Below are 23996 nucleotides of genomic sequence, written 5' to 3' on the forward strand. Positions count from 1 at the left end.
TATCAAATATTCTAGATATTGTGTGAGCCGTAATGCTACAAGTAAAGCTATCTAAGTTTGATTAGCTTTGTTAAAATAAAATTTATACCACGATCTCATATCTAAAAGTGAGCTATGATGCTCACTTCGTGATATTGTTTTCTACGAACTAATTTCATGTTTCGAAAATATTTATACATGAGTCCACACGTAGGGTACGGCTCTGCTGTTTATTTCTGTCGTAAAGTTGCAAAACTTTACGCTTTAAAGATTGAAAAATTCGACCGTATCTATCAAGGGTGGGCGGAATTAACCACTTAATAACAGGTGGACTATGAGTTTATCTATCAGTCTAGAGTAATAAAACAAGCTTAAATAATCTATTAAAATATATAATCTACAGCTCATAATTAGGTACTATAAAGATTGGAAAATCACAGGACTGATTTTAGTGCTTTTCAAACCGTTGTAATGCACTATTATTTTAGTAGTTATGGAGCAGCTAACTAACTTTACGTTATACTAACTATGCAAATCTCACAGACAATTCCACATTGCATTATTCAGTTAATAGTCGAAGCGAATATCCATTGTTTTTTGTACGGCACCAATAAAACAGTACAAATTCCACAAACTTTCGTACAATGTTCGACTTGCGAACATATTAAACCTTTATTTACGTTGTATCATTGTCACGCACGGAGCATCGTGCTTCCATTAAAGAACTATATCAGGACAAAAATACACGAGCACCCTCATTATCCGATTCCCGCTGCTATCACGACGAAATAAGAGTCAATTTCTTATGATGGCCCTGCATAAAAAGTTGGTTATTGTTCAGACTCATAATGACATTTATTAGAAGGCTGATTCGGTACATGACAATAATTAAAATCTATGCACGAAACTTTGTACCACACGGTGCCTCGTACGTTGAGGTAATGTACAAATTATTGGTTACCGCATTTTAATGTTTCATTTTTCCAATGCCGTTTAATTTTGTTTTGTTACGATGCATTCCTTGCTTTAGGGATGGAATTAAGTTTGAAGTCGATAGTTTAATAAGGATTAGTTTAATGTGGATTAAGTGGTAGATTTTTAATTAGATTTGATGGATAATCACATGTTGTTGTTGGTGGTAATAGTTAGTTCTTTCATAAAGCGAACTAATTATATTCGCGATTTCCTCTCACTAGTAATCAAATTATTTTTATGTCATTATACCGCTTATTATTCCCGCGTATTTAGCGCCTCTGGTTGTTAGAACAGGTGTCGGCAGGTTCGATTCTCACACCAGACAAACATTTTCGTGTGACAAACTAATTAGTCTTTTGAAAGTTTAATTTATGTGGGATCCTCTATTCGATTTGGGTCAATAAAAAAGTTGACCGTTTCACAAAAACTTGCTTTTAATTCCGTCTTTATTACAGCAAAATAAATAGAATATACACGTCTTTTGTATTTCAAGTTTCACTACGCCTGTCCACTGTTGCATCGGGTAACTACCCCCAATCCTTTCGCTTAAAAGAAAACTATGTATATGTCAAACATTCATTTGCCGTCTCTATTACCTTTTAACACTACATCTTCTATCTCTCTCACTCAGTCACGCTCCATATCTGTCATTCATCCATACGTTCCGTTCCTAAATATATACATACATACATTCATCTAGCATATCAGTCTCTAATTAGTTCACATAGTAGATAGAATTCTAGTTATGGTAATACGACTGGGTGAGTTGAGTGAGTGAGTTACCCCAACAACACTTCAAATTTATTTATTTATTCAATTCAATACAAAGTCAGGCTTACAGTTTTCACCAAAACGCCCAACTCATTTAACACAATAAAACATTATTAAAATTATTAAGTATTATTGTTATAATTACTAAAAATAACATTTGTAGTTGTAGTAAATATAAGCCATGTAATTCGTAATAATAAAGGAGTATTAAACCAACACTCGGACAAGACAGTTGTTTCCATTCAAACAAGAAACTCCCTTCATGGAAACAGCTGTCTTGTGCGAGTGTTGGTTTAATACTCCTTTATTATTACGAATTACATCGCTTATATGTACTACACTACACATTATTTTAGACAAAGGTATTCCCCAACTATCGGCAAGCACGTCGGCATCCTGGATTTCGGACAGACATTCGTTTAACAGCGCAATTGTCCTGGCCGTTGGACAGTTCCTAGCTCTACGGGTCCTCAGCCCCGCCAACGCCGCGAATAAAAGGTGTATACCGGTCGACCTCAAGACAAGAAGTCGGATACCCAATGATATCAGTGGTACCCTTCAAGCCTGGACGCAGTTCCATGAGAAATGTGTATTGTTTACTTAACTTTATAGGCTTTTATTCGGAAAGGTCGGTAGAGAAGCCGACATACTTGGGCGCTCCTCAAGGCACGTGTCCAGGGATCGCATGGAATTTTAAACAGGACCACTGAGCCGTGAGCTCTAATGCGTATTAATGTGTGCTCTCTCGTGCACGACGCGAATATCAAATGAGAGGATTATTTGAATTTTTAATTTGTCTCAATGATCTTCGTTTTTCTTGAGTGGTTGATTTATTGGATTTGGGCGATTAGATTCGTATTTTATTGTTGTATTCGACTTGCAGCCCAGTTCAGCGTTCACTGGATTATCCGTGCTGCTTGGAGTACTTAACAAATGTTCACGATTGACTTCCACGGTGAAGGAATAACATCAAACCCTCAAAATTATAATTTGCGTAATTAATGGTAGTAGGACCTCTTGTGAGTCCGCACGGGTAGGTAGCACCACCCTATCTATTTCTGCCGTGAAACAGTAATGCGTTTCGGTTTGACGGGTGAGGCAGCCGTTGTAAAACTATACTGAGACTTAGAACTTATATCTCAAGGTGTGTGGCGCATTTACGTTGTAGATGTCTATGGGCTCGAGTAACCACTTTGCACCAGGTGGGCTGTGAGCTCGCCCACACTTCTAGGCAATAAATTAATAAAAATCGTGGTCAATCCCATTCTGATTTTAATTGTCATAGCGTTGTTGCGGTATCTAAAGTACTTTTCTGATACTAGAGCCTGTTGTGCCTATAATGCATGGGTAGCAAGCATCCAACCTCTTTCTGCGGCGAAGCAGTCATGCGGTGGAAATACAATTTTGAGACATCGGCCTCATATCTCAAATAGTGTCAAAGCTACATAATCAAAAAAACGAGGTGGGGAGACATAATCAGCGTTAAACAAAAAAAAAAAAACATTTTTCATTTGTTCCCTGTAATTACAAAATCTTAGATTCCGAAAAATGACCCGTCTATCTCCTCGATCTGAACCCATTAGCAGAAACTGGAAACTTTGAAGAGCGATGCCGTCAAAGATTAAAAATTTTTAGAAGCTCGGTCTTCGCGATGTTCTGATTCGGATTATTGAGCAGGCATCTGTTTAGGATTTAAAAGTCTTTCCACATTTTTTTAAGCACCCTGTACTTGAGGCATTTGTGGAGGTAAATTAGAGTGGTAGTGTTAATCACTAGTAATCTAGTATAACTTAGTAATCTAAGACGATAGCACTAAAATCTTAAAAAGATATGTGGTGTCGTGGGACACCGGATAGGAACGAAGTTCCTTATAATAAAAATATTAATTTTAAGTTCTATTCGAGGTATAAAGAAAATAATTATTCAGATATACATTTTTTACTATGATTTTTTTATTGATAAAAATAAAATAATCTCAAAGGTCAACTACTCCGCAGTGTAATGGAGCAGTCTCGTGTGGAACCGCCTGCATAAGCACGGTATCCCCTACGTCAGGCATGTTTGATTTAGCAAGAGAAATACGAGAAAGTCTATCAACTGTGTAACATCTCGTCACCGCGATTCAGGAATTGTTGAATTTACGTGCAGCGACATCTGTTGATAACAAACTAAATAGAAAAAATCTTACGTTACGGACGTTTTTTCCCGGTTAGGGTACCCCTCTGCATTTCTGCCGGTATTCATCGATTTATAGGTCACTGAGTTTCTCACCGGATCTTCTCAGTGGGTCATGTTTCCGATCCGGTGGTAGATTCTGCGTAGACTGCTCTTGCTATGGCCAGTGCTAGCAGAGAGCTCACCTACACACTAGGGTCATGCTGAAATAGCCTCTCAATGATGTCAGATTAACTAGTAAAAAAAAAAGATTTATAAGAGGTTATCGGATATTTAAATTAAAAAAGGCAGTTGGGTGCAATTGAGACTTCAATCTCATATATCTAGGTGACTGGCGTTGGGGACTCATCTGCTGTGCAGAGCAAAAGAAAGTTGGTGCTTTTAGGTACCATAAGCACCGGTCACCGTTCTCGTCGAACCCGTCACTTGCGACGAAGGACTCGACGAGCGAATTAACCCACAGACACAGCCCCCTGAGTTTCTCGCCGGATCTTCTCAGTGGGTCGTGTTTCAGATCCGGTGGTAGATTCTGCGAAGCATCGCTCTTGCTAGGGCCAGTGTTAGCAACACTCCGGTTTGAGCCCCAGGAGCTCACGTACATGTTAGTGCGAAGCTGATATAGCCTATCAGCATATGAGGATAAAAAAGGTTTAATATTTGTAACCTATTTTCATTGAAAGCCAAGGAAAGACTATAATAATTAAATAACGTTCGTTGGAAATCCGTTGGAGCCGCAGACACACACGGGGCGCTCATCGTGCACCCACATAGGTGCGGATGACAGATCTGAAAGAGACAGATTGTCTTGACTCACTTCTTAAGGTTCGATATTATGGAGTGAAACTTTTTTAATAAATTAAATACTGCACTCGCGGTTCGTTCTGTTAAATTTGGGATAAACAAACAAAATTTGTTTGTGTAACTATTTATATGTCGTAGATAACGACTTCAGTAATATTAAGACATTGTTTTGATTATTATTTTTAATGATAAAATGTTGTTTTGATAAATAGCACAAAAATGTAGGGTAGATGCCGTAACGCCAGAGTATAAAATGGCGGTATGTGGGTACGTGGACACAGTCAAGTCAGGCAGTTAGTCAGTCTCAGTCAGTCTCACTGTCAGTTTGTCAGTCTGTCAGTCGGTCAGTTGAAACGAAACTGTCGGTTTACCCTGTCATTGTGAAAATTTTATTTGTTGAGAGTTTCAATGATTATTATTCAGAAGGTTTTATTGACTTTTATTGCAATAAACTGAGTTCTACCGAATAGGTACGAATGATGACTGGAACTGCCGCTCAGCCATCCCTGGCGCCGTCATATAATCGTTTTTTTTTTCACACTTGGCACTGAAAGAAAACTTTTATACATACTCTTGTGAGTTATTTTCATTGTAACGAGATATGAAATATATGACTTTGGAGTATATTTATAAGTTAAATGGTAAATTAATGAACAATGTATTATAGTTTTTAGGATATGCTATATAAGTAACATGCAAATACAGAGAGAATAAAGTACATACTCCTTAAATTCTCAAATCAACCTGATTTTTATAAATATGTACATGTTAAAGGCTCAGAATTATTTTATATCAAAGTCGGAGAAGCCAAAATTATTTATACCATCGTTAGACATCATAGGGGCAAATAGGGTGATCGAGCCAAGAGAAATATTGAGTACACCAATCACGTTTGTTGTCTTAGAACAATTTAGAAATCTTCTCTTGACGTTAGTAAACGAAAAATTCAGTTCCTAGGACGGAGGCACCGCTTTCAAGAAGGCTGGTTGGTAAGTGTGTAATGGCGTGTGAGCTTTCCGTCTTACCGATCATAATCGGACATCGGCTGATGTAATTCCTACACTTAGATTCTACATCTGATTGTTAAGCTATTTTAGTTGAAACTTTCATACGTTTTCGAATTTTCAAAGAAGTTTTTCGTCATAGCAATCAACTCATCAAAGAAGCGAGGATTTTCAACCAATAGCTGTACTTTATATCCTAAACGATGGTGACCGCGGTTGTTTAAATGACGCGGATTCGTGATTTAACAATAACTACAGAAATTTCAGGTAAATTGACAAAAACATAAATAGTAATAATTTATTATCTTCATAAAGTAAAAACATGTTTCCCCATATCCACTCATGATAAATAATAACCCTTAAAATAGCTTCGTTCATACTAATTGAGCACTTCTTAAATGATTGTCGGGGACACGCGTGTTCTATCGCACATCTTAGTCCCTTACCATTGTAATGTCGAACGAGAATACATTATTATTAAACATTATTATGAATAACCCACTTGCTTAAGCCCAGCCTAGGCCTTAGTCTATCGTGACTACTATAAAGTATTCGGTATGTCGGGATATATAAAAGAAAAATAAATAAACGCGAGATTAAATCATAAAATTAGTTTTAATTTCGTGAAAGCAAGTTGAAGAAAATAGTGTACTATATTATTAGATGGGTAATAAGCTAATCGTGTGCGCTGTCTAGGTAATTGAATATGGGATTCGATAGTAAGGCTTATGTACTAACGGAATTTTGTTTTTTCTTTTTTGAATATTTATGGCACTTCCTTTTGTGAATATCAGTATTGTTCGAAATGTCTTTAGCGGTTAGCATTAATTGAGCCACATTCCTTTATTATTCGTGATTCAATAGTATTGATTTATCTAAGAAATTTGTCATAAGCTATAGATGATTTTTTTTTCGTTTTTGATTTTATTATGTTGTAAAATAAACGGTGAAACTCGTGGTAGGGGAAAATGATTGATTGTACTTTACGTGTCTTGTTAATTATCTGGACTCACCGCTCTTCCGAATTAATTGCAGCCAAACCTGTAGGTAGGTTGGATAAGTGTTTTGGATAATGCTATGACACGACTTTATATTGCGCACGTAATGAAATTTCCTACTTCACTATATTCTTATATTTCTTACGGAAATTGCTTCAAAAGAGTTTAATTATGCGGAATTCGAATTGTGGTTAATCGATTACTAGTAAAATACGAATCGATTTTTATAACGGATTTTATATTCAAAACTCAAAATGTTAATCTCAGCTGAAAACAATTCTTTACTTGTGACGTCATTTGAGGGCAAAGTTTCGACGAGATATTCGTTTCTCAAACCGCTTAACTAAAAATGAAAAAATGTGTTATGATTGGTGTTTAGCTCGAGAAAAACATATTTGAAAATTTGCTTTTAAATTAGTGTTTTAGAATATACAGCTTTGATATTTCACCAAAATAGTGGATGAAAGATCCTATTAAATTAAGATGTGTTGAGGTGGAGGGAGGTGTGGAGGAGGAGGAGGACGTAAGATGTTTGACAGATGCCTGTATGACGCTAGTGAAATTTTCAAAATATGTTTGCATATACGAGTGTATAAGCTCCAAACAACAACATTAAGATCGTGGGTCTACAAAGAAATATCAGCCGCTTGATGGAAGATCTTCCCTTTGTCGTATGCCTCCACAGAAGTACAAGAAACACAGAATCTGCAGCCAATAAAACATTCGCACGAAAAATAAAAAAAACGGAACAAGTCAAAACCCAAAAAAAGTTTTCCAATGACGGAAGCCGACCTCGCCAAAGTAAAGGATTGCGGAAAACAGCCGACAATAATTTTAAACCACTCCTAAACAGTCCCAACGAAAAAAAAAAAATATTGCTCCCCGAAATCGGTTCAGAGGTTCGGACAATTATTTTTCGCCCGGAATTCGAGACTTAACGAAATTTAAATCGCTTACCGAGCGACGGAATTATAGAAAAAGATCGCGCGTCTTCAAAGGTGGGTTCCAACCCTTTGGGCAGAATGAGGGGCGCGGGGGAAGAGGAGGGTGTACGCACAGTTATATAGAAAACTTGTGTTAGCCCAGTTCCGCGCCTTTGTAACATCATTTCGGCTGCTCGCGTAGTTAGACCGGCTGATCTTGATCCGCGCATTGTTTGTATTTTATTTTACATTACCCTACCTTTCAATACGTCTATTCCGTAGTGTGATTGAATCCGGTGTTAGGTGATTCCCGGAGCCCATCACAACTTAAGGCCGTCATTCGTTATGAGATCGAAATCTCAAGGGTGTGGTAAAACAGACATTTGAGAAGACAGCCCACCTTAGCTAAGTTATGTGTAATATGTTGTTTAAATGAAGTCAAATAGTAAAAATATTAAAACAGTTTATCTTTTCCCGCGCAAGGATTATGCGCGCATAATCCACAATGCTGAGGGTCGCGGCAACATCTAATAACTTTCTCCTGGATTATCCTGCGCCACTTCTGCCTATTCACATATCCTATACCTGTGCTATTCACACAGATAATTTATGTCTTGAAAACTATTAAAAATGCATTGAAATCTCATTTATTAACTTTCCGCTGGAGTTCATTGAAAAATAGCTGTAACACATAAATGATTCCTAAATTAGGCATTATGGGCACATTAAAATCTAAAAACAAAATAATAAAAAATCAGTTTGAAATATATTTATTATTTAAATAGTGAAAGTATCAAGACCGTTTATTTGGCTGTCAGCTTTATAATTTAAGAAGAAGAAACAGGCCATAAGAAATAAATGTAAAGAAGGAGAAGAACGTTTGGACCCCGAAAGGGTTGTGAGGGTGGGAACACCCCCGTGGTACATACACACTTTAATGTTCACAATAAAATATTCGACGCTGCGCGTTTGTTCGTTGAGATTTTTTGTATATTATTTTATTGTATTGTACGGATAGGTGAACGAGCTCACCTGGTGTTAAGTGGTGACTGGAACTCATCGATATCACAATGTGAATACCAAGCTTGAGACATGAGGTCTAACTTTATATTGGCACTGGCCTATCTTTCGAACCGGAATGCTTCGCGAAGAAAATACCCAGGATGGTGGTACTTGCTCATGTGGGCTCAAAAATTAACACCACCAAAAGTATATCTATATGAATCGGCTTAGATTCATGAAGGGAAATTTTATTTTAAAAATATTGATTTGGTCGTACGTGCTTGCAGTTGGTGATATTTATATAAAAGTATTTTAAGAACATCAAATGTCTCCTACCCCTGTTAAAAATATTTACAAAACTAATATTTTTCGAGGCACCATTGAACTCGTAATCCATATGCTTTAAGTGAGCATTATAATAGAATCCACAATCGTGAATATGACGTCACATCTTAATGACAGTCTAGAATTGCAACTAAACAACGGTAGTCCTAGCCATCATAGCGCGTCATTACAAGAAGAATGGGAATGGTAGCACCGCTTTTGACTTGGAGTGAAAACGAATTTATTCAATGCCTTGTTTTTTTTTCTCCTACCTAAGCTGATAGGCTTGAGAGGCTATTTCAGCTTCTCCTTGACGTGTAGGTGATCTCACGGGGCTGAAACCGGGAGTGTTGCCAACACTGGCCCTAGCAAGAGCAGTGCTTCGCAGAATCTACTATCGGATCGGAAACGTGGTCCATTGAGAAGATCCGGCGAGAAACTCAGTGGGATAGCCTTTACCGTTTGCCGTGGAGATTGATTTTCAATTTTAAAAAAAAAACTCTTGCTCCAAATAGTTCGTGGCCTGTTTTATTGATGTTAAAACAATGACATTTTGTTTTGTGTTTACGCATTAGACGGCTTTTGTTCATCAAGATCTTTCGTCGGAGAGCGAAAATTTCGGAGCTAAAACAAAAAGGATTCTTCTTGCTGATTTATTGTTTGTTCATCTTCGTTACGCTGTAAGAGTTTTGTTGGAGAATTCAAAACGAGTGTACATTCGTTATTTGCTCTGAAAAATTGTTTGAGATGATTCCGATATCGCGTTCTACCATCTCCCTTGCTACCTTGAAGCACAGTGTTCCTACATCTGAGATCTTTATTCCCACTTCACGGCTTTAGAATGAACTTCTCGCGTATGTATCTTTAGCGCTAGGACATGTCATTCTTCAGTGGTAGGCAGTGACAGAAGTCCCTGGCGTTGGTTGACATCTATAAGGGTCGGTAAGCAGTTACTAAATCAGATTGTATACCCATTTACCTATAACTAGAGGTCCCGCAGTAGTCGAAATTCGACTTTAATTAATTGGAATTGTAAGTTTGTACACTATTATGATTGTGATTTATACTTCTATAATCAAAAATTTCGCTAAGGCTACACTATAAAAAAATATTAATAAAGACAAACACTATGCAATCTATTCTCAATTTGACCACAGACGTCAAGAACAAAAGTTTGACAATAAATAGTATGCATGCGTGTGTTTGTCGAATATATAGTATGTAGTGTGTGTAATGTTTTCTTTATTGATTTAGGGTATCTTTTATGCTTTATTTAAAAAAAAAATTAGCATTGTGCACTTCTTCTCTATATTCTCTATAAGTGTGGAAAATTTCATACTCCTCCGTCCGCGCAATTTTCGTAAAAGAGATACAAAGTTTTTGCTTCACGTATTAATATATAGATGCTATCATTTTTAAGAGAGAGGTACTGTCATCGAAACTAGTGCCCATCATAGCAATCCTCAATAGCATTACTAAGAAGAGGCTAGCCGCGATTACTCTTTTTTTCTCTTACCTATGCTGATAGCCTTGAGAGGCTATTTCAGCTTCGCCCTAACATGTAGGTGAGCTCACGGGGCTCAAACCGGAGTGTTGCTAACACTGACCCTAGCAAGAGCAGTGCTTCGCAGAATCTACCACCGGATCGGAAACGCGACCCACTGAGAAGATCTGGCGAGAAACTCAGTGGGCCCTTACTCGTGAACACACACGTAGTAGTACACTTTTAAGAATTATGAAAAATAATAAATTGGTATTTCGTCTCGTATCTCCTACGTAATTGATTGAGAGGCAGAGATTGTCATATCTGTGAAAAGGTTATTTCCATTTAAAATTACAGTACCTATTCAACGGTGTTCATAAACCCACCATAAAGAGAATTTTACCGACGGTTTTGAGAGCTCAGTAGAGTTTTAACTACATATATTAAAAACGGCACGAAATAAGCAGAAAGTGGTACCTACCCGTACAGGTCCACAATACGTCTTACCACATACAACAATCCTGTCTTTTTTTTTATTGCTTAGATGGGTGGACGAGCTCACAGCTCACCTGGTGTTAAGTGGTTACTGGAGCCCATAGACATCTACAATGTAAATGCTCCACCCACCTTGAGATATAACTAAGGTCTCATTATAGATACGACGGCTGCCCCAACATTCAAACCGAAACGCATTACTGCTTCACGGCAGAAATAGGCGGGGTGGTGGTACCTACCCGTGCGGACTCACAAGAAGTCCTACCACCAGTAAAAACCGTACCTACCCGTACAGGTCCACAATACATCTTACCACATATAAAAATCCCGTCTTGTCGCAAATATATTTAATTCAATATATTTAATGAAATAATTAATTAAAATACCTTTCTCTAATTTTCATTTAGAATACTTAACTCCTATCGAACAAATAAAAAACTTAAAGAAACATTTTTCAATAGAAATTCGATACCAATTAAAATAACCCCGTTTTCTTTCCTCGAGATAGTACTTAAATTAAGGAATATTCCCATTGAAACGTCCCAAGCGGCTCATTTAAATTAAGCTTTTTGAAAAAGTCTCATATCTTCTTTAGCAGAGGCCCACCGGTACATCAAAGTGGGTGTAAAAGGGGTAAGGTATTTTTCTTGGGGGAGCAGAGGGGGCAAAAATGCGTACCTACCCACACATTGCGTATTTACGAACGCACACAGCTGTCCGCGCCTGTATGTAAAACACTTTAAGAAGCGACGAAGAAATGCGAGAAGCTTAGCGAGTACAGGGTGTTCGAAATTTGGTAAATTTTATTAATTTTTGTGATATTTTTTGTCAATTTATTATTCTAATTATAAAATTTATTGATAAGCTCATATCCTTATATATTATTATTATATATTAATGTTTTGATTGACTTGAAGACGTCAGTGAGGTTGGTATTTTAGTATCTTCTTGTGAAGCCATGTGTGTATATTGACGGATATAAGTACGTATGTACTAGTATGAAAATTCAAATTTTCAACATTCAAAAGCACATCTTATTCTTGTTGTAATTGGTAACCTTGTAATCGCAATGCGATGCATTCTCGGAAAGTGTGTAAAAGAAAAAAAATGCCTTATTTGAAATCTATTTAATGAGTACTTTGAGTAAGTCCTGAAAGTTTGTTCACGTATCCAAAATTCCCGAACACATAATTTCACTAGAAAAAAAAAGTCTTATGATTTTTTTTAGAAAGACATCATCCTTTTGACCGGGAGTAAAAGCGAAAGGGTTGCGGAGACGATCGCCTTCCCCCGCGGCAGGGGGTGTCCACCGCCTTCTTACAACCTTTTTACAGAGGGAGGGCGCAGAGTAACCGATGACAGAGAACGCACTACGCGTAGACAAGGCCACTGTTTTTATTATAAGCTCAATTTTAATCTGTGATAAAAATTACCATACCCTGTTTTTTGTCCCAGCGAATCTATGTAGCACTATACCGATTTTTTTATTGGTCGTATACCAATCTCATGGGTCTGGTCCAAATATCATCATTGTACTGAAGTCGACGAGTGTATTGACGAAATATAATGTGTAAATCATGAAAAATATTTTTAATTATTTTGATCTGTTTACACCAAGCAAATGCATGTTGTTTAGGTGAACTATTTTCATATCGTGAGTTTGTTTTAGACTTGCGTAATTTTTTTATATGTGCTTGTGTTGTGAGAAATCAATTGAAAATCTGTCTTTAGATTATACAGACGTGTTGTTGTGTATTTTAGGTATGTTTTTCCGACCAATTTAAGTTTTGAACCAAAAAAAAATCAAATCACAAAATAGCATTTATACATTTTATTTCCCAGCTCTGTCCCAAAACTGGCTGTCGCTAAGAATGTTGTATTAGCAAGGAGACGCGGGCGAGGGGGTGAAGCAGGCCGGAGTACGGGGAGGGGGGGATGTAATTGCAAAATAAAATTAGCCGGAACGGGTACGTGCTCAATTTGCGCCTCCCTGGCACTGATTTGTTTTCGCTCTCGCCTATGTACGCTTCTGGGAGCAGTATTGCTCTGTGCTCGCGTTTCCTTAGCCTATATATTATTATTGATCCAACGTAACACTCTGCCATATTGTTGCCTAAGAGAGCCCTGAAGGTGTCTTTCGATTACTTGGAATCCACGTTTTATACATTAAATACTGCGTCAAGCTGAAAGGTGTTTCTTCGAACATTAAGCGAACGAATGTCGTTTATACGTCTGTGTTTACAATTAATTTAGTTTCGCGAGAACTTGCTCTAATTAGTTGACTGAAACGAGCGCTGAAAATCCCTCGGGCTATAAAAAAAATCCTCTTCCCGGCCGTGATTTCGTCCGCGGGAATGTTTAAAAAGGCGTCTAAAACTTTCGGGCCGGACTGCGGAGTCAATGGCTTTTTTATTTTCGCGTTTTCTTTCTTTTCCGGTTGAACTTTCACCGAGTTTTATTTTGAGGAAGTTCCACGAGTGTCAGTTCGGCGTTCGCCTCGCAATTTTCCGCGGCTCGCACCGATAATTGCGGCCGCAGGTGGGCAGAATTGTTTTTCGTTTTCCTCGTTCCGTTTTCCGAGACCGGTTTTCGGGCCAATGCGTGCCTCTCGCGAATCATGTGTAGACCACACTTGAACGTGATCGGCTATTTCCCTTTTCACGTGGGGCCTATCTGCAGCCGTGTACGGTGTCAGAGCACATGTGGCACGCCCATCAGAGAGTACGCCCATCGCGTATACGGCATGCATGTGGCGGAGTCAGGTGACGCGGCGTATGTGGCATACATGTAGGCGTGTGTGGTCGAGTGCGCATGTCACTGGGCGTGGCCTCCCCGCCGTTAACGTTAACGTGAAAGGCTATTTCACGACGTCACTTTATTTCTGTGTGCGAACCGGCGTGACAGCTATTTATTTCAACGAAGGCAGCGCGGCGTTACGATAAATGAGTTATAATTTATTTTTACTCGAAAAGGGTACGAGGGCCCCCGTAATTAATGGCGAAATTGGCTATTCCGAGTATTCGGGAGCCGGTAATGAGGTGAGATTGAGATTAAAACTCGCCTAAATGAGCTCGGTAAAGGATTAAGGACGGAAAAATTGAGAGTTGTCGAGCCATATCCGTGGTTAAGAACCCGAGACTTTGATAGTTATTCTGAATTATTGATGAGCGAAATTCTTGGTCTTACAGAGAAACGTGGATTTTTGTTCATAATTGGGAAATAATATGCGTGATATTGAACTGGAGCCTTGCAAACGATAGTGCGTTGTTGTTCACGATAAGTACGGGTTCAACATTGAAACGTACTCTCAAAACACAATCCCCGGTTCAAGATTAGCGGTGATTCAGCGCAGCTTACAGTCATGAGTTATGTAAATCACTGTGACTTCCTCAGTTACGGTTGAAGTCTGAAACATGCAAATGAGCATCACAGTGGATAACGGCGCGACTGAATTATTTAAAGCAACGAACGGACTCAGTGTCTTTATGTTGGGCTTTTGACGAAGACGCAATGGGATTTTTCGACAACTGGTCTTTAGTTGATCTATTTGATTGACGAACTAAGCGTTGCGTAGATTTTTTTGGACCATCGCTCTTATGTGTTTTAGGCATGCACATATATTGGAAGAATGGCTTCGAGAAAACGTATATTTTATTTCCAAACAAACTGATGAAATAAAGACAGTTTCTCAGTGATCTAGGTACTAAGTGTAGCTTGTATTGGGTTTTATAATATAGGTGTAAAGCGCTTGTGACGTACTTTTCGGACTTGGTACTAAATAACAGGATATAAGTGAGTGTGTATTTGAATATGTTGTGTGTGTGTGTGTTTGTGTGTGTGTGTGTGTGTGTGAGAGAGAGAGAGAGAGAGAGAGAGAGAGAGAGACAAGCAAAAGCAAATCATGAGTTTCTTGCTGATTCAGTTCGGTGAATTCGAATCGGTGATAAAATCACAACGTATGATGTATCGTAATAAAGAAAATATGTCTGTTTGAAAACGTTTTAGTTTGGCACATGATCTTTGTCTAAAATAGCATCAATACTCGTATTCTTGTTTTTGTGGGCAACAAGAACCCTACAAGGTGACTAAGGGATTCACCTGACAATGGGCCGCAGCATTCTCTAAGTATATGATCGTCAACTGGCATTAGTGGCATAGTACTGGCATAAGTGCACTTTTCTACCCCCTATTTCTACCGAGAGACTTATATGAGGTCCGATAAGTCTTAAAACAATACAACCGAAACTTCGACCTCATGTATCAAGGTTTTTTTTTCCTGCTGCTAGTAACTTCTGGTTATACCAGCTTCATCGAATGTGTAGGTGAGCTCACGGGCTTCGGCCAGAGAGACTTTGATATCAGCCCTAGCCTCAAGGTGAGTGGCGACATTCAATTTGTGATATATACACGCTCCAGTGCCTACTTAACACCAAATGTTTCGTATAATCAAATCTAGAGATATGTTAATCCAAGTAACACGGAATGGCCGATGCAAGTGTTCTAAATAAATCTCGATGCAGAACATGTAATACTGTTCCAGTTTCCAACGCCAAAGAAACGACCAGTGCATTGATAAAATAAATTATGATAACTGGTTACGCCCATTCGTTTATATAATCTTAAACTTAACAAAGTTCTCCATATTGTTAATTCCCTTGAGCTTAATCCATTTTGTATACATATTAAGAGAGTTCATTCAACTTTTCTTGTTGTAATTGAGTCGACTATTATCAAAGCCGGCAATGTGACTTTTGGACAATTATTGGTAAATCAGAAAAACGAATTATTGACTTTGTATTCCCATGGCAGTAACAAAACTCTTCTGAACGACATCTTAGATAAATAACAGGTTAAGTATTAACCTTTATTTAATGCAGGTTTTGAACCGTATTCTTTGAAGGAGACGATTATATTCAAATCAATCTGTATTGACATATCAATAACATTTTTTTGTCCAAATGCACAGATTGCCACCTTTGATAATAGACGACTCAATTGTCTAGAACGGCTCATGTCCCACCCGTTATTAAGCGGTTATAGGAGCTATTGCGTCAATAGTTTCGGTGACAACAAAACGATATTTGCTTAAGAACGATTGCCGAGGAGAGCTGTAAGATATCGCGCGCTGTAACCCTGTAAGACAAAGCAATAAAAACAAAAGTCAGATAGATCATTGTCTGTTTTACGATACGTATCCAAGCCAATAGAAAATATAATTAATATCACTAATACGATTTAGCCACGCGTTTATTTTACTCAATTCGTACCTATAAGGTTCGAATTAATTTACAATTTGATTTACTGGTGGTAGGACCTCTTATGAGTCCACACGGGTAGGTACCACCAACCCGCTTATTTCTGCCGTGAAGCAGTAATGCGTTTCGGTTTGAAGGGTGGGGCAGCCGTTGTAACTAACTATACTTGAGACTTTAGAACTTATATCTCAAGGTGGGTGGCGCATTTACGTTGTAGATGTCTATGGGCTCCAGTAACCACTTAACACCAGGTGGGCTGTGAGCTCGTCCACCCATCTAAGCAATAAATAAAAAAAAAATCGCGTTTACGTTCACGAAACTATTTTTATCGTTTAATTATTATTATTATAATTTTTTTTCCTACCTATGCTGATAGTCTTGAGAGGCTATTTCAGCTTCACTCTAACGTGTGCAGGTGAGCTCACGGGGCTCAAACCGGAGCGTTGCTAACACTGACCCTAGCAAGAGTAGTGCTTCGCAGAATCTACCATCGGATCAGAAACGCGACCCACTGAGAAGATCCGGCGAGAAACTCAGTGGGCTGTGTCTTATGGGTTAATTCGCAAGCGATGGATTCGACGAGGACGGTGACCGGTATTAATATGAACGCCTGTGAAAAAATATCAAAAATGTTGCATAATATGTAAATTTACAACGGAACACATTACATGTTATCTAATTGACTATTCAAAAAACGTTATCGTCTAGTTTTCATTGTTGTGTAACTTAGTCACCTACATACACAATGACGTCATAATTCGCAATAGCCTAAGTAAATTTTAAAGTCTATTTTTAATTCGATTAAAACATTTAGAGTTTTCGTTAGATTTAGCTTTATAGCTAAAAGTATTCCTTAGTTCATGTACGACATCAATTTGTACATGTATGTTGACAAATGACTTCACAGCGGGCGTCGGGCAATAAGCGTGGCACATGACCCAGGAATTCAGGTAGTGGGTGACGGATGAACCAAGCCACGGGCGTCCGTCGATACACCACACTTTTTTATGTACAGCATGATGTTTTTTGACCGAATTAATTTATTTCGGAAGAACGTCAAAGACATTTTTTTTTTCTTCCTACTTAAGCTTATGGCATAACCTAACAACTAGGTGAGCTCACGGGGCTCAAACCTGACGACTTAGAGATTGTAGCGTGAATCTCACGTCACACTTCAGACCTGAATATTAAGTCGTCGGTGATAACGGAGTATATGAAATGTCGGAAATAATGTAATGACGATATTAAACCGTAAAAGGGGTTTTGGTTATGTCTACAACTCACGATGATCCATGAAAATACTACATTATTTTATACTTTTTTATGTACACTAGATAATTGAACGAGGAAAGGTCAGGACAAGACACTGGTATCCAAAGGAAAAGAGGCAGGAAACAAAAAAAGATGGGACGATAATATCAGGCTGCAGGCATAAATAGAGTAAAGTAGCCAGAGAGATCAGAATGAACTAGGATGGAGGAAGCCTTTGCCAAATGGGAAACGGACTTACAGAAAGTAAAGAAAATACACGAAAAAAATTAGTTTAATTTTAATGATATGTGTCGAAAACCTTCCAAGTTTATTTTCTTAAATGAATGGACGATCGTACAGCTCACCCAATGTTAAGTGGTCAATATTCTAATTCTATATTCGAATTTAATTCTAAAATTACAAATTCTAATTCTAAAACTCTGTTTTAAGAGACTTTGATTTTTGGTCTGAATCCAAGTGACGGATAAACATCTGCTCGAATATTGAAAAAAAAAATACAGTGGAGCACCATGTAGATAAACGCGATTTACATTTTAAGCAATAAAATATAATAGTTTCGTACTTCGTATACACAGAGGCAATCGCAGGCCTTGGCTGCACGTACTCGCGTGATAAGGTGCGTTCCACTTACGACATTTACTGCAATTGGTCAAATTACATTTATATTATAGACAATAATTAAATTCGAAAACTTTAGTATCGCATTAGCCGTTCTAAATTTAATTAATTAGTACATGGCTTTAGGTTCTTAGGCTAGTTTTAATGTGCCTAGATGTTTTCAATTAAGTTTATGATGCTGTGTTCGGTTTATGTCGGTGATATGAAATAAAAAAAAATTACAGGCGAGATCTCTTTTATTGGACGTAAATGGTGAGTTTTTTTTTTAAGTTATGAATCACGAAACAACATTCTGATCATGATCGTGTGGTCACAAAGACCATGGGCACGAAAGTAGACAGTAATATGAGGAGGATGCGTCCTAAAAATACTTGGATGGATTGTGTGAAAGCGGATTTGAGGGAGCGGAGTGTCATTGCAAACATGACGTATGATACTGACTTAAATGAAAAAAAAACCCCACGTAGTGGCCTAACTGCATAAAGAATAAAAGACACGATATTTAAAACATAGAAAATGTTACAACACTTATTTATGTAGTTTGCATTTGTAATAATATTACAAGCTGTATATTTTTATATAGCCCCCTGGCTAGATGGTGCGATGACCTCCACACGGTGGCCGGCAAGAAGTGGATGAGGAGAGCCGCAGACCGGGCTGAGTGGTGTAGATTGGGAGAGGCCTATGTCCAGCTGTGGACGACTGTGGGCTGTTGATGATGATGATAATGATGGTATTTTATATATTATTGTAATTTTCATTGTTATCAAGTTCTACACTACTAAATACACATACATTTCAAAAGACCTATAAAAACCAACGTAGCTATATAAATAGGATATTAGTATTAATAATATGATATGAAATAATAAATTTGTTTGTAAAAGCTCTGAGTATATTACCGAATTTTCTCAGTGGTGAAATTTTGTTCGTAATGTGTTATCTAAACATAATGAAATAAAAATGATTGCTGAGATCTCTTAGTATAAAAAAATCTTTTTGATTTGATTCGTCTGTAAAATCTTTCGGTAAATAATGGATGAAAATTTTTCGAAAACTAGTTTTATTTTTACCAACTGAAGAGTTCCCCATTCGAAAAAGCCCACAATACTGATCGGAGCCGCCATTACTCAAACGCGTTACGGTAGATTAGGCGTGACCAAATGGATCATGTGCGATGTGGTCCGATACCAGATCGAGCTTGATAAGGGACACCGGTATTTGGTACAAATTTATCACTAGCACGGACACTTTAGTTTATTGGCTACAACGCAGCCTGGCCATATTTGTTGTTGAAACCTTAAAGATATGTAGGTGAGCAATGTAAGGCGTTAGCTTTCATGAAATCACCTTTAAATGTATTCAAACTCAAAGATTTTATTAGTGAATCGCTCGTATTTTAACCATTTCACATCAACCAGAGCATTTCGTCTATACTAATATTATAAAGAGGAAAGATTTGTTTGTTTGTTTGTTTCGAATAGGCTCCGAAACTACTGGACCGATTTGAAAAATCCTTTTTCCATTGGAAGCCGACATTGTCCTAGTTATAGATAAAGTTATAATAATATATTTTTTAAATGCTTCTAACGCTTCCAAAAGCGGCCTAAAGGGTGCTTGTAACAATTTGGTGTTAAAATTTTACATTTACAATAATAGAAATTTGTCGAGCCACATTCCCGCCATTTTCTATAATATTACTGAATGCTAAGGTTAGTTAGTAAATGGTGAAACTCTTAGCAGTTTCGGTAAACAATAAATAACTTTTCCAATACATTCGCAACAGTCGACCCCGAAGAATTCAGGCGAGTTCTCTCACCGCCTGGTCTTAGCGCTTCTGAACTACCATTCACGATATCTCATCTACAGGTCGACCGGTACTACACTTAGATATATTACCAGCAGTCAGGACATCTATCGCTTGCTACGGTTACCACCGTGTCGCGCCGTCGACAATGTGTTTTTGAAATGCGTAGAGCCGCCAAAGCATGTTGTTACATTATGATTTCTTTAAATAAAAATAAATTAGTTGTTTAATTCTTTCTTATTCAAAGTGAACAGATCACCTGCTCGTAAATGCCAATTGAAGGTCACGAATACCAGCCATACTACATATCCTTTATTTACACTGCGAAAGGGCTTGCATTACAGATTGCTAATATTGTAATGGATCTGTATTGATTGGACTATAAAGCTTAGTTTTCAATGTCACTCATATTATGCCATTAAGAAATAAAATATACTTGGGTTTTGGCTGATGCTATTCGTAGGTACAAAGGTTCCCAAAGCTGTAAGTTCCGTGAAACAATCTAAATTATTTTTGTATTTTAATTATTATTTTTGTTTTAAATATATAATAGTTTAATCTCATTTGCTTGCTATTCGACAACTACAACGGTAGGCAGCGGCTTGGCTCTGCTCCTAGCATTGCTGAAGTCCATCAGGTGGACGTATGCTCGTCTGCCTACAAGGGCAATAAAAAAGCCTACTTTTTTAAATGACGATTTATTTGTGGAATTATGACAATTAAAAAAATAATAGTTACAACAGAAACTCCACAGATTGCGCTGTTTTAAAACAACAAAGACATACAGCCGCAACGGCTACCATTCATCACAACGATCGCTATCGACGTATCAGTGCGGATCTGCGCGAGCCCGTATGATTAGTACTGTGGGCATTATTTTAATGGGACCAATTTATAGGAAGCGATCCGAGCTTGTGTAACTTAATGCTGCGACCGCCTCTTTACAGTATTATTTGTTATTGAATCAAATATGATGGCTTAGAGTTTAATTAAATGCTTAAGTTCTTCATTGCTGACTTTCTCTTTTGTTTGTTTGCTATTAGTTAGCTCAATGACCCAACTGTGGTTTGTTGCAAGTTTATATGTTAGTGTTCAATGCCAGGAAGATAGTTCTAGAATGAAAACAATTACTTTCGAACTTTTAGCTCACATTAATATTGTTTTTTTTTATTGCTTAGATGGATGGACGAGCTCACAGCCCACCTGGTGTTAAGTGGTTACTGGATCCCATGGCCAACTACAACGTAAATGCGCCACCCACCTTGAGACAAGTTCTAAGGTCTCAGTATAGTTACAACGACTGCCCCACCCTTCAAACCGAAACGCATTACTGCTTCAAGGCAGAAATAGGCGGGGTGGTGGTACCTACCCGTGCGGACTCACAAGAGGTCCTATCACCAGTAACGTTAAGTAAAGTTTTTCATTGCTAACTTTCTCTTTTGTTTGTATGCAATTAGTTAGCTCAATGACCCAACTGTGGTTTGTTGCAAGTTTATATGTTAGTGTTCAATGCCAGGGAGATAGTTCTAGAATTAAAACAATTACTTTCGAAAATCGAATTTTCACTCACATTACTATTGTATTAAATTAGGTCTGTAACGTAATAGTTGTGGCGGTAGCCATCACAGAACACAAGATATTTGACAGATGCCTGAATTTCGCTTACGACATTTTCAGGACAAGCTTGCATAAATACAAGTTCCGAACAAATAGCATTCGGATCGTCGGTCTATCGAGTAAATATCACCCGCTCGGTGGAAGATCTTCCCTTTGTCGTTTAAGCCACCCCAAATAGTGAAAAAAAAAACCTATTTTCTGTCTCAAGTTTGAGAAACGACGGACAAAAATACACACATCCTTATTTTCTATTTAAACTGTTAACTATGCTGTTGAAGCAACTAGTCTCTTTATACATACATAGTGGCAATTAAAATACACGTAAAAACGATTAAGCAACTCTGAAGCCAGCATAAATCAAGTTTACTAGATTTATTATAATTAAAATAGAATACATTAAATAGTGTTATGCGAATTGAAATCGTACGGTGCGGAACAATTGTGTGTACTGATAAGGTACGAGTGAGACCTTTTAGCCGACTTACAGCCTTTGAACACGTATTGTACCGCTTATCTGCTGTACAGTCTCGGGCCGGGTCTACTAATGTTTTAGCCCATTCAATTTTAATCCAAATGCAATTAGAAATTGGGTTATTTTTTATATTAGCAACGATCTAGAAGATCGAGTCTTATTTGAATGTAGAAAACATAAAGACTATCCCGGCTAATACCAGGTCGAATATCGATTGTGTATATTGTGTTACATTTAAAATCAGCTGACACATGGGATGCCTTTGAACACGTATTGTACCGCTTATCTGCTGTACAGTCTCGGGCCGGGTCTGTTAATGATTTATCCCATACAATTATAGTCCAAATGCAATTAGAAATTGGGTTATTTTTTGTTTTAGCAACGATCTAGAAGATCGAGTCTTATTTGAATGTAGAAAACATAAAGACTATCCCGGCTAATACCAGGTCGAATATCCTATTGTATTGAATTGTGTATATTGTGTCACATTTAAAAATCAGCTGACATATGGGATCAACGCTCTAAGCATACCGTATGGCTGTACTTATCAAGGAACACAAGATATTTGACGGATGACTGTTTTTTTCTTTTTCTTAGATGGGTTGACGGTCTCACAGCCCACCTGGTGTTAAGTGGTTACTGGAGCCCATAGACATCTACAACGCATCTACAATGCGCCACCCAGCTTGAGATATAAGTTCTAAGGTCTCAGTATAGTTACAACGTTAATGCGTTTCGGTTTGAAGGGTGGGGCAGCCGTTGTAAATCACTCTGACCTAGTTGATTTTTCGACTATATACGAGTATATATAAATAAATATAATTTTTTTTACATAAAATATTTCCTAACCTTTAATATGTATGTACATTTTTATAAAAATCTGGTTGATTTAAGAATTCAAAGATTATGTACTTTATTCCCTTTGTATTTGCATGTTTGTATTTGCATAGAGCATATCCTAAAAACATTTTTTTTCATTAATTTACCATTTAACTTATAAATAGACTCAAAATTGATACATTTACCATTTAACTCATCACTCAAAATTGATATATATATTTCGCATCCCGTTACAATGAAAATAGCTCACTATGTATAAAAGTATTTTTTCAGAGCAAAGTGCCCATCTAACCGAAACGCATTACTGCTTCACGCCAGAAATAGGCAGATCATTTTGCTAATGACGCCTCCAAGATATGTTTGCGTATATGCAAGTTTCGAACAATAACATCCGGACCCCTCGCTGGAAGATCTTAAAACCGGACCGCATGACTGGTTTGCGGCAGAAATAGCGTGGTGGTATTATAAATTCGATTGATCTTACATTATTTTCTATTACTAACCAAAACTGCGGTACCACCAGCTTAACATATTAAATATATTGTGATTTAAAAAGAATTAATATCGTTTTAAGTTGAATGATATTACTTGACACGGCGCATAAGTATCTATGATTAATTAAAGTAGCATCCCGCGTGTGATGTGAAGTTATCTTTGTGTTACCAACTTTGAATTTAAATGAGGTTTTAAGGGGAAAATTGCGAGTGACGATTTTGTAATTTTTTTTGTATAAATGATAATAATTGACCACTCAACATTAGATTGCCGTAAGCTTATTGGGCTATGATGGCAAAATAATAGTTAATAGTTTTTATTTTATTTGAACATAGAAACTGTTGTTGAATTCGTAAAATGTATTTTGATAACTTAGAGTAAGTTATTGTTGAACGAAATTGCTAAAGTAAATTGAAATGAATTATTCTTGAAAACTAATCGATATTAGTTGATCAATCCATCTAAGTCGAGCATAAAGCCCGGTAAATAAAACAAATAGTTACGCAAGTAAATTTTCCCGAAAAAATTGTATATTTAGTAATTTTTTGGGTGAATTTAAAAAGTAGCTCGGCAACACAGCTTAGCCCGTGACAGATTGCGGACCACTTACATACGATTTATCAAATAGCCCGTTCCTAGTCCGATACGATACATCACCGACGCGAGGAGTCATCTTAAAAATTTACCGTG

Source organism: Bombyx mori, chromosome 3 (genome assembly GCF_030269925.1).
Source record: "Bombyx mori chromosome 3, ASM3026992v2".
In the NCBI taxonomy this organism is placed as follows: Eukaryota; Metazoa; Arthropoda; class Insecta; order Lepidoptera; family Bombycidae; genus Bombyx; species Bombyx mori.